Raw genomic sequence first — 12,076 nt, forward strand, 5'->3', positions numbered from 1 at the left:
CTTTAAAACCAAAACAGTTTCATCACTGCTGACCCTTCCTAAATTCTGTTTTCCTACCTAAGGATTGTTTAAATTATGATCTGTACATCAGCGTTAGTGCTGATTTAAGGACACTGCTGTTCCTGAGACATACTATACTCCATAACTAACACCAGAAAATTCCACAGCTTCCCAAGACACAAGGAACAGACCTGTGTCTATCCCTCTACAGAAAAAGAGCCTTTTAAAACAGTGTGAATATATCAAAACTGTAAGGACAAATAAATATAAGTAAAATGGCATGCTTTTTAGGCGTTGTTGTTTTGTAAACTCATTTGGACTTCAGTATTTTGTCAGTTTATAGATAACATTTGTTTTCTGTTGTTGTACAATTTACATTCCTATTCAAATGTGAGAGTTTTTTGGGTGGAGTACCTGAGAACTCTATAATGAGTTAATATGAGTAGTTGAATGTGAAAGTTATCAAATTGTCCATCCTGAAGATGTCATATATATGTTGAAATGAATGTATTCTCCATTGCACTTAATGAAACTTGCAATTGTCACCTCAGCTTTGATCACCTCAGATCAAAAAAATGAACAAAAATTTGATAATAGATCCCTGATTGTATGAACAGTTCTGGTTTTGGGCAGCAAATCCATTAACTTGCTGTCAGGGGACTGACTGAAAAGGATACAGTGTGCAGCTGTCTTGTTTGACCTTTGACCACCGAGGGAGTTTGGTGAAGAGGTCACAACATAGCTCAAAACGAGTCATGTAGCACTCACCTCCAGCTACAGCTGCCTGTTCGGAGCTGCTTGTGCCTTCTTTTACTCTGCCAGGCTCTTGCAAGTTATCCAACACAGCCCCCCGAGGCGAGCTTCCAGTACAGACCCTGAGTGTTCAGGTATGCTGCGAACAGGCGTGTCGGAAGAGTGGAGAAAAAGGAGGAGTTCAGAGCAAAATATTTAGTGATAAGACAGAGTATATCAGCAATGCATTTTATGTCATCTATTATCAGCATGAAATTAAGCTAATAAAGCATTTTATTTATAATTACTAATCTAATATTTAAAACTTTGAAACCTGGGTTGTCATCACTTTTAACGTGCTGCTTTCAGAATCCTTTCAAAAGCAAATTGGTTTAATTTCTGTCAAAACCATGGGGAAAAAAGACAATGATCAACTTGACCAAGTAATGCCCCACAAATTACAAGAAATTAGAAAAAAAGGTTACAAGAAAATTACCTGAAAATTTGTTTTTAAAAAAGTGAGGAGGATGATAAGAAAAGTATTTATTTATTTTTCAAATTTAACAATACATTTGCAATGACTTGTTAAGTTGCTCAATTCAAAGTGTTAAATAAGACTTTTAGGACATATTTAGCCACATTTTTGGAGGCTAAACCCGCTGAATCCAGTGAGTCCCTGAAAAAAGATACTAGTAGCTAGCTACTTGCAAGGCACCTAATGTTCGATATCAACCCCCAAAGAGACAGTGCTATGTAACTTTTTTTTTTAATTATGATTTTCTCAACTTGTTTAGCTAGTTTCTTTTGTTTTATATATACTGATATTTGTCCAACTGAAGCAACCTGGTCTGATAAATCTTTAAACAATATAAGCTACTTTGCCATTGCAGCACAAAGTGCTACATTGTGTTAGCTGTTAGCTACTGGCAGTTAGCTCATGTTACACAAACCAAGTTTAGCCAAACAGTGAAAATAACATATTATTACACTGCTGGAAAACAATACAGTGAAAATAGAGGCAGGCAGGTAATGGAAAAACTTACCCACTATTTAACTCTGTCTTGTACCTGTAGTTTCTTTTAGTTTGTCTTTTAAGTACTGTCTATATCATGGCCCCCTATCACACACACAGCTGCGGCTCGTTGATGCTTGATTGTGTCCGGAGTCTTGCAGGTGATTGGCTGGCTGAGCTGACTGTCAAAGCTACCATGTAATATTTAAAATGATGAAAGCCACTGATAACCAGTAAATTACACTGTTTTAACTGTTTGTGTATTGCTCTAGCAGTTTTTAACTATCACAAAAGCACCTTGAGTGATAAAAATTAAGCAAGTTTAAAGGGACAGGTCAATGTCAAATAAAAAATATAAATTTCCTTTTCCCTGTGGTGCTATTCATTAATCTAAATTGTTTTGGTGTGAGTTTTTGAGTGTTGGAGATAACAGCCATAGAGATGTATGCTTTCTCTCAAATATAATGGAACTACTTTGTAGATGACACTCGGCATGTGGCGCTCAATGCACCAAAAAATACATTTGACAAACTCATCAGCAATGTGTGTCTTCAGAAATCATGACCCTGTTACTCAAGATAATCCCCAGACCTTGTTATGAGTAGTTTCATGCAGGAACTATTTTATTTTGACTGAACTACACGCACCAACTATATCACTGCATAAGAGAAAGCATGTATCTACAAGCCAACTACTTCACTTGGCACCACTGAGCAGCTGAGGAAGACGTCACTGTTGACATCTGTCACAAGCACAAGCCTCTCAAGATGAGCAGATGCGTGTTTTCCTTTACACCTTGATACAGTTGGCAGGTGTAGTTTGGTAGACAGAAAATAGTTCCTACATGAAACTATTCACAAAAAAGTATGTGAATTATCTTGAGTAACCAGGTCGTGATTTCTGAAAAGAGACATTGCTGTTGATATTTATTTTTATTTTAGATTTAATTTATATTTATATATTAATTGGTGCTTGAACCATGTTTAAGAAAAATGACAAATAAATCTACGTACCTTGTTCCATTAAATTCCACAGAAGGCAGACATCTCTGTGGCCAATATCATCAACACTTGGCAACTCACACCAAAACAATAGACTATCAAATAGCACTACACGTAACAGCACAATGTGTATTTTTGATTTGGTTGTGCCTATTCCTTTGAGATTATCTGCATCACATTAGCTGGTTGTAAGTGAATGAGAAAGCAAACAAGTACTACCCTTAAAAACCGTACAGTATGATTTTGACAATCAACTTCTGGCTTTAACCCATTTAAGCCCACCGACAACTATAGATGCCACAGTGTAAGATTGTCACTTTCCACTCACAAATACATTTCTAAAAGTTATTCATGTTTTTTATAGCAATGACACGTGAGTAGACAACTAAGAAAGTGGTCTTAAGAAGAAAAAAAAAGTTTTCAAGTGCTTCCTGTTGCATGATGTTGCTGACTTCTTGACCCCTCTCCCTAAGCACATGGCAAAGGCAAACCCTCCCAAAAAAAAGGTAAACTTCATATAATAATGATGTTTCTTTTGGTGACACACACACACACACACACACACACACACATATATATATATATATATATATATATTTAATCCTTAAAGTCTCTAGAATTACCCAAACTGCACAAATATTACTTGAGATGTATATTATTTTGCATATGAACTCATTTGTGCAAGCGGCAAATATAGTTGCTGGTGGGCACATACCTTGTCAGTAACAATGTGAAAGAATAAAAACACTGTATGTGGGATTGCTCATATCTTACTCATTTTTAAGGCTATATTGATGTACCATGACTCACATTAAGCCAGAAATAATACCTTTTTCTTGCTTGTTAAGCAAGCAAGTATTCAAAAGCATGCCTTTCCCCAGTGTTAGACATATTTGCTTGCTAACTGCTAGCAAACTAACAAGAATGAGTAGGTGTAGCCTAGCTAATAACAATGCGGCAATACTAACATTAGCTAAGTTAAGGTCTAATGTTTGGTAACAACAGTTTGGGTAATGTTAGCTTTCACATTTGATAACCCACATTAGTGTAGTAGCTAATATTTGGTTATAACATTGCTATTGTGGTAGCTGGCTATATTGACTTTGTCGCACTGTAGTAGACCAGAATGATGGTCAGTCAACCCTACATACCTTGTCACTGAAGGTAGCTCTCATCACCCTGATGTTTGTTCAAGTGTTTGTTTTTATATGTTCGGTTTTAATGACTTGAAAAATTATACAAAAGGGGCTGTTTCGCCACGATTGACAGCCCCGACAGCCAATCCGTGCGCTCACATTCAATGGAGCTGCTCACAATTGGTTGGATGGGAACGCCCACCGCGGATGTCGCTACTGCGCAGATGTGGGCTCATTTACATCACCCTGGCAAGATGGCAACGGCCGTAGTCCCAATGTTTTTACCTCACTTCAGTGTAGCCGGGTAAGTGGGGCGTGTCGTCCATCTTTACATACAGTCTATGGCTAGAAAATAAAACTACACGATGACTCGTCGGAGTTAACGTTAAGTTTTTGAATTACATGTAATTTTTTTTCTACTTTAAGTCACATTTCACTTTTATAGAGGTAGTTACACGGTATGTGCCCACTGGCAACGTTAGTTGCCGTTCATTCAAATGCTGTTTTCAGAACAAAATGGAGAAAATAAATGTCAAATATGTTTGTAAGTGACTCAAGTGACATGATTATATGCATGAGAAAGTACTGTGGAAAACTGGGGAACAAATAGGTTAAGTGCATTTAGCTCTACACTAACTATACTTATGAATACAAGATTATATAGCCTCTGAAATTAGTGGGGAACTTTGCACTTTTTTAAAGTAAAGTACAATAAACTAGTAAATGTACTTAGTTACACTGCTGGCCACTTAACAGCATCATCAATGACTAACAAGCTTGCAAATATTATTGAATTAATAGAACATATTAGTGGCTTAGTGGCGTCGCCACTGTCTTTGAAGACACCATGCCCCTCCTTGGAGACAGGCCTTCTATAATTAAAGAATTGCGGCCAGCCATGAGAGGTGGTGGAGACTAGCAGTCGAGACATGGCAAGTGGTGGGGATCTTAATGTCAGATTCTTAGATCCTCCCCACATTAAAATGATAGGACTGTGCTTAAATGGCCCTTTGACTTTTACCCCGGTGCACTGCAAACCTCTCTATATTACTTTAACACTTTGTGGATTGCGGATGTCACTATAGGCTGCAGGTGGCTGCAGTAAAAAAGCCTACGAAAAGAAGAACTAAAGTATGGGACTACTTGAGGCTTAACAGTATGTGGTTAAAAACCACAAAGCAAGAAATGGTCATATTAAGAGAAGAGATGATCACTGGAGAACCAGAACCACTGACAACGAAATATATGCACAATGTATATTATCATCGGTTTTGTGCATTGCTACGGCTGGAATCACTTACAGATGTGAATGGTCTCCATATGTGCTGTCTTTTGTTACAGATGCCAGTGCACTCTAAGCGGGTATATTATGTGGTCTGTTCAGATGATGTCAGAACAATGTGGATTTTTTTCAAAAACTTTATTTCATTACAGAAACCTTTTTTGTTTGATACAACACTAACATGAAAGCAGTCAGTGTCCCTAAGAAATCCATTTGGAGAAATAATTTACAAGGATGGGAATTGCTATTAAAAACTTTAACTGTGGCTTTTTTAAGGTGTTGAGCATGTTTAGGGGAGGTGTTTTTGTGGGTTTGTCAGAATGCATTGGGATTAAAACTAGATTAAACCTAATTGTTGTCTTACATGGAAAATTCTCACCCAGGGCCCAACAGCTGCAGCTTCACCACCAATAACCCAAACTGTTACATGCATACAGCGACTGCTTCAAACTTCAAAGGACCTGTCATGTTCCCCAGAAAAACATAATTTCTCCTCAAGAAATAGTGGAAGACTCCTGCTGTAGTCCAGCTGTGTGCCTCCAATCACTCACCATGTGGCCCAGTCGAGCTCAGGGTCGTGCCTGTGCATTAGAGAGATAATTAACTGTTTGGAGAGGGCAGTCTAGCTGAACCGATGGACTGGAGTGACGTGGAGAGACCAAACATCAAACAGGATGGCAAAGTAGAACACAGGGTACGAGACTCTTTAGTCAAATTGTGATTATGGGATCTTTGAGCTGAAATAGAACAGCTGTGTCCCAACATATATTTTGGTTTCCGTGAAGAAAGTAGACTTCTTACTTGCTAAAGTTTCAAGGATGGGTATGTTTGGTTCCTATTTTCACTGACAAAATGCAGGCCAAAATGCTCTGGATACAAGCTGATGGTATATTGACAAAGCATGCGATCGTGTTGTATAGGGTATGTACTGCTCTCCAGAGAATAGTTATAAAATGTCATTTTTAGCCATGCGAGCAGCATGTTGGATGGCAACATCTGTCTGCCACTCTGTCCACCACTTTCATCAAGACTGAAATATTTTAACAACTGCTGAATAGATAGCCATGAAATTTGGTACAGACATTGATAGTCTCCAGTGCAAAATCCTTATGACTTTGGTAATCCTCTGTCATTTTATCAACCTCCATCTGTGGGTCAAAGTCTTTTCTTAATCTGTGAAACATCTTAGCATACAGTACATGTGATGAACTGGCACAAAATTTGCAACAGACGTTCATGGTTTTCGGTTGATGATTCCTATTGACTTTGATCCCCTGACTTTCCTTTTGCGCCACCCTGAGATTGATATTTTGGTTTTATCTCTCAGCCTTGCTTCCATTTTTTTCCCAAGAGGCAACTGTAAAATCTGTGGGTCAAGTGGGAAAGGGGATCTGGATATTTACACTTCATTCATTTGGTTTCATGTCAACCTGGCAAAAGTAAGCCTAAAATTCACTCTCTTTTACCTCTGTTTTTGGTCTCTACCAATACTTGAATGGAATATCTGGCTCTTTAGCTACTCAAAGCTTCACTGTGTTCACCAGTTAGTTGCTAATTGTGTCTATCTGCTGCTTGGTGCTGAGCAGATAGTGTACAGTAGGTTTTCAGAGATTCTTTTGCAGTAAGCAGCATGTTAACAGGTCATCCTTAGATGGTGAACATGGTATATACTGGCTAAACATCACCGCTGTAAGCATGTTGACATTAGAATTTAGCTAAGAAAAACCAGTACTGCCCCACAAAGCAGCAGAAACAGATGTAAATATATGTGTTGGATCAATTTCTCTGCACATTTACTTGATTATGTAATTTTCCAAACTACAAGGGAATAAATCACAATGAAGATGTGGTCTCCTCAAACCTCGGAATAGACTAAGAATGTGAAACCTAATGGTGTCAAAGCAAGCCGTTAAAGGCACATGTGATTCAAGTTATCTCTGCACATACATAATGTTGAATAATAATTTTTTGTTGTCTTTGATAATGAAAATCTTCTCTCTTCAACAGTTTGTTTTTATTTCATTCGCAGGATTGCAAATGGATAAACTGCAGGACCTCTTCACTCCAAAGATTTCTGAGTGGCACTCCTTCAAACGACTTCATGCATTTGGTGTGAGTTTGCTTTTGGACCAGGACTCTCGCTAATATCACTCATCCTGTAACTTTGACCCTGAGCCATTACTCTGCAAATCCTTAGATGGTATCTCTCTGGTCACTGGTTTTCAGTGTTTGGGGTCTGCAGGCAACATTCCTCGCATTCTGCCTTAACCCTGGATTCCTGACCTCCCTTCACCCTCTGCAGTCTCCTTTCAGAGTGGGTGACACCATGCTTGATCCCTGCACACTTCTTACCTTTCTCCAAGCCTTCATCTACATGGCCAGGAAGAGAGAAGATAAGCAAACACGTGAGTTCAAGTTGCATTAACAGAGGGCCTTCACCATTAATCGTAGAGACGAGTTAAGGGCAGAAGTTTGCACTGGACAGATGTAAATTATCTTTGCAGGTGGAAGTCTGTTTACATGAATCCTTAAATAGAGGAATTTGGTGTTGCCTGTAGAATTACAGAAGATTGTAATTTTCTCACACAGTTTCAGACAGTGATTTAAAACACGATACAATACAGATTTGACTGCAGGGGCTTTACTTTGCAGTTCAGCCAACCCAATGAAGGTTGAGGCAGTGCCAGCTTGTGACTGTAGCTGCTGCATGAATCATTTTAGGATGTCTGATTTCAGGTCTACATAATTCCAAAAGCACTTTTAATACATGTCCACTACGTTAGATTGTTGTGTATATTTTGTGCATGTTTGGGTTGATGCTGAACCTACATATCATTCACCCTTAACAGGCTGAACTTGGCCATTTCCTCTTCTTCACCATCCATCAAATGCTTGCTGAGAAGAGCTGATTAAACAGAGACTACCCAAAATTCATGTTATTTCTGTCTTTGCCTGGACTCAGACTGAGAGCCACTATGTGCCATGATTATTAACCTCTGTGCTGTCCAGAATATTCAGCTTTATACCACACCTCCATTTTCTAAGCATTGTTTAGGTTTAAGGGCAAAACAGGAATTATCTTTTATTTCTTCCAAGGTGTTTTTTTCATTTCCACAAAGCAAGACTTTACAAATGTAAAGAGGAAATGTGAAACTTGAGCAGCAAACTTATCTTTTCCTCAGAAACAGAACCAGCCAATAACAACTATTGCATTAATTATAACGACAATGAAATTATCAGCTAACATGGCACAGCTGTTGGCCACACGAGTCTTCAATACTCAGATGGCTTCAAACCCTACATCTGTCAGCAGGATGGCCTTGTCATCCATTCTGACATGAACACAATACATTTATGCAAGCCTTTAATCGTCTTATGTAAACAACATGTTGTGTCTGTTTGAAATTGAACTCGTATGCAGTCAGCTTGGGACATTGACAGTAGTGAATCAGTATGCATATGTGACTTTTTTTTACTTTGATTTTGAGGACAACGTCTTGTTACAGTTAAACATGAGCATTTTGTTTTAGTAGAAGCAGATGCTAGTTCTATTAGCAGCTAATTGTTACATATTGGTTGCTTTTTATAGTATTATTAACATTGGTTATAGTATTGTTTATTGGTTTCCCTATAGCTTGTTCAAGTTAACTGGGATGAACTGAGTTGGGTGGGAAAGGGGGATGATACTATTAAACAAGACAGCTTACACATTATATTGAGAATATACAGGGAATATGGAAACACATCATGGTTTCCATGGAGTAGAAGGTATAGACATTTTAGGGATGTTATTCCATCATTCCGCCAACTTTGTTCAAGAGTGAAATATCTCAACAACTATTGGATGGATTGTGATGACATGACACGTTATTAATCTTGTTAACTTTTGTGATCCCATAATTTCCTCTCAACCCATCATTAGGTTGACAGTTTTGGTTCAAGTTCAAATATCCAGACAATTATGGGACAGATTGCAGTGAAATTTGCTGCAGATATTGGCACCTGATAGATAAAATCTAATGACTTATGCAATCCCATGACTCGCGCCATCATTACATGAAAAATTCCATTGTCCAATACTTAGAGTTTTTGACCAACTAACCGCAAAACTAATGACGTTCCCATCAGCCTCACTTTGTGTGTAGTGCTAACTGGCAATGTTAGCATCCTAACACATTATACTGAGATTGTCACAGCGAGCGTGTTTGCATTTAGCTCAAAGCACCACTGTGCCTTCAGTAAGCCTGCCTCACAGAGCTACTGTCGATTTTTGTTCATCCATACTGCCAATTCTCAAATGGACCTTCATGTTGGTGCCAGACGAGATGGTTACTGGAAGACATGTGATTCGATTATGAAGTTGGTGTGAACTGTTAGTGTGGCTTTTTTTAGTCTATAAAGACTGACAGGTTATCAGAGATTGTGGCCATTAAACTCAATAATATAAGTAATAGAAGTAAGTAGCAGTAGAAGTAAAGTATCTAATGAAAATCACTCTGCTAACAGCTTAATCTGAGCACACTTTGAAATGGCTTATTCAAACAATTAGCTTGGCTCGTATTCTAGCTTCTGTAATCATGAACGTCTGGACTGAAGGACGACTGGCTCTAAACGGAGGGAAGTGCAGATTGGAAACCAGTCAGTGCGTTCTGGCATTCCACACCAATCTGAGAAATGAGCTTTGCCAAACACACACACATGCGCAGTGTGAAACAGACTGACACAGAAAGGAATTTGGGGCATTTGGGGAAATGCACTAATTTCTATTCTTTCCTTGCATTAGATGAAAGGATTGATACCCCATCTTTCTGTTTAATGTGAAGCTAGAGCCAGCAGCTGCTCACCTTAGCTTAACATCCAAACAGGTAACACAAGTGCTGTTCAGTCCAAATGTAACAAAATCCTCCTACCAACAAACATGTTATATCTTGTCTGTTAAATAGTACAATAATCAAGGAGTAAAAACAACTATTTTTCATAAAGGTTGTGTGAGGGGCTTTTTCTTGGCCCGGTTTCAGGGGCAGTTAATGAAATACGGAACACTTCAGATGCAAAAAATAAAAGATCCCAGTAAGCCTGAACCCTTTTCCTGTAAAATAAACCAAGTCTTGTGTGTGACATGTTTGTAGAGGCACAATGGAGGCATGATATGCTCAGGATCTAAGTTTTCAATGCAGTTTCCACGCAGGCTGCTGGAAATACACACTATCCCACCACAGAGGCCCCTGCTGCCCCATTCATTGCCCCAACCATGAAAGAGTCCATTTAAAGTCTCAGAGGCTGGACATGACCTGAGTTTACTGTCTAGGGTGTATTCGCCTTCCCTCTGTGCCCAGTCAGGGAATACACAGGCCATATGGACTCGATGAGGACTGTAGGACCCTTATTTAGTGTCAAATTAAGGCTCAGGACAATTCTGATCTTCATGAAGAGTTCTTTTTAAATTAAAAGTAGATTGGATTTTATGTCATGATAGATCAAATGCTGCAAACTTAAGGCTTTTTGGCAGTTATTTATTAGTAAATAACTCACAATCAGAATTGGATGTGTGTAGCTGCCATTTTTTTTTATCTAGGGCCAGAAACTAACTGGAAAATATGTCTGTGGACACCCTTAGAGAGGAGATGACATACTGGACAGATGTGAGTAAAAAAAATGTTATTTTTAAGACGGAAATTTGGACAACCAGGTTGTAAACTGTGTCTGGAAGCTTACCATCAATATAAAAGAAGTGTTAGTTCAATGACCATATAAACAAGATAGATTTAGAACAAAAACTTGAATTGGTTGCATTTTTTTGTTTTGCCTCCTATTTATTCCACATTATATTAGCCTTACTCCCTCTGTTGGCCCGAGAAGTGAAATAGTGGTGTGAAGAAGTTCTTTCACCTGGAAGGTGTAACACAAGCAGGTCTCATATAATCTCTCCCAGATCCCACCTCCTGACCAGGTTTCTCAACCAACCAGTATGAGACAGTAGTGCAAAGACATGTGATGATCCTTACCTAAAAGTAAAACTTTTTTGAAACTCAAGATCACTCACTTAACTTTGCTTTACATAGTGGCTTCTTTTTTTCAATGAGCATACGTTTTTCACACAATAAGTAGCTCTTAAAAATGATACTCAATATTTATTAATAACATTAGAATAAAGACTATGTGTAATGAGAGTAGTGTAAGACAAAGGGATGACCCACAGAGAACTGAGTGGCAACCTCCGAGGTTAGGCCAATGTGTTAAAAACTGCAGTTCATTGAATGACCATATGAGGCTGACTCCAAAATAGAGTCAGTCCCCATAGACCATTATGTTATGTCCAACTTAAAGCAGAAATATAACATGTTTACCGCCTGGTACAAAAAACGGCTTTTGGTCTCTTGTAATTTCAACATTCTTGTCAGTTGCAGCGAGGGTGAATTTTTTAATAACTTTTTAATAACTTTAAAACATGGCCTCCAGTCAGATCCACCCCTTGCTCCTGCACAGCATCAGCCTCTTATCAAAATATGGTCATTCCTGGCTCCAAAAAACCAAGATGGTGATGGGCAAAACGCTAGTCTCGAGGCTTCAAAAAAGAAGTAGCTTAAAGTAATGGATGACAAGCATGTTTTTTTTTACATTGTTTGTTAAAATTTTCCAATAAACTTGAGTCAGTTTCTTCCCCTGATAATATCAAGAAGCGGCTGAGCTTGAATTAAAGCTAAATGACTGAAGTAAGAAAAAGAAAATAATGTCTTACTGACAGAGTCATTACCTCAGCTTGCCTACAGAGTCAACCTCCTCTGATATGGCAGGCATCATGTTTATCATGAAAGTGTTCAAATTTTAAGATTTATCGTACAAAATGTCAGTTATCCACAGCTTTATCCTCCCAAATACTAAACGAAAGCTAGACCGCTAGAAACTGAGTCAG

General features: G+C 38.4%; 1 protein-coding gene across 1 annotated transcript in view; it reads left to right on the forward strand.

Moving 5' to 3' along the window:
* Positions 1 to 4,121: 4,121 nt before the first annotated feature.
* Positions 4,122 to 12,076, forward strand: part of rnpc3 (RNA-binding region (RNP1, RRM) containing 3) — a 28,693-nt gene continuing 20,738 nt past the window's right edge. Inside the window, exons 1-3 of the mRNA XM_088072164.1 lie at positions 4,122 to 4,185; positions 7,193 to 7,275; positions 7,390 to 7,568. The gene's annotated coding sequence lies outside the window, so the exon portion shown is untranslated. The remainder of the gene's footprint in view (positions 4,186 to 7,192; positions 7,276 to 7,389; positions 7,569 to 12,076) is intronic.

The sequence above is a fragment of the Plectropomus leopardus genome, chromosome 21 (assembly GCF_026936395.1).
Source record: "Plectropomus leopardus strain MGB_pleo_1.0 chromosome 21, ASM2693639v1, whole genome shotgun sequence".
NCBI lineage: Eukaryota > Metazoa > Chordata > Actinopteri > Perciformes > Serranidae > Plectropomus > Plectropomus leopardus.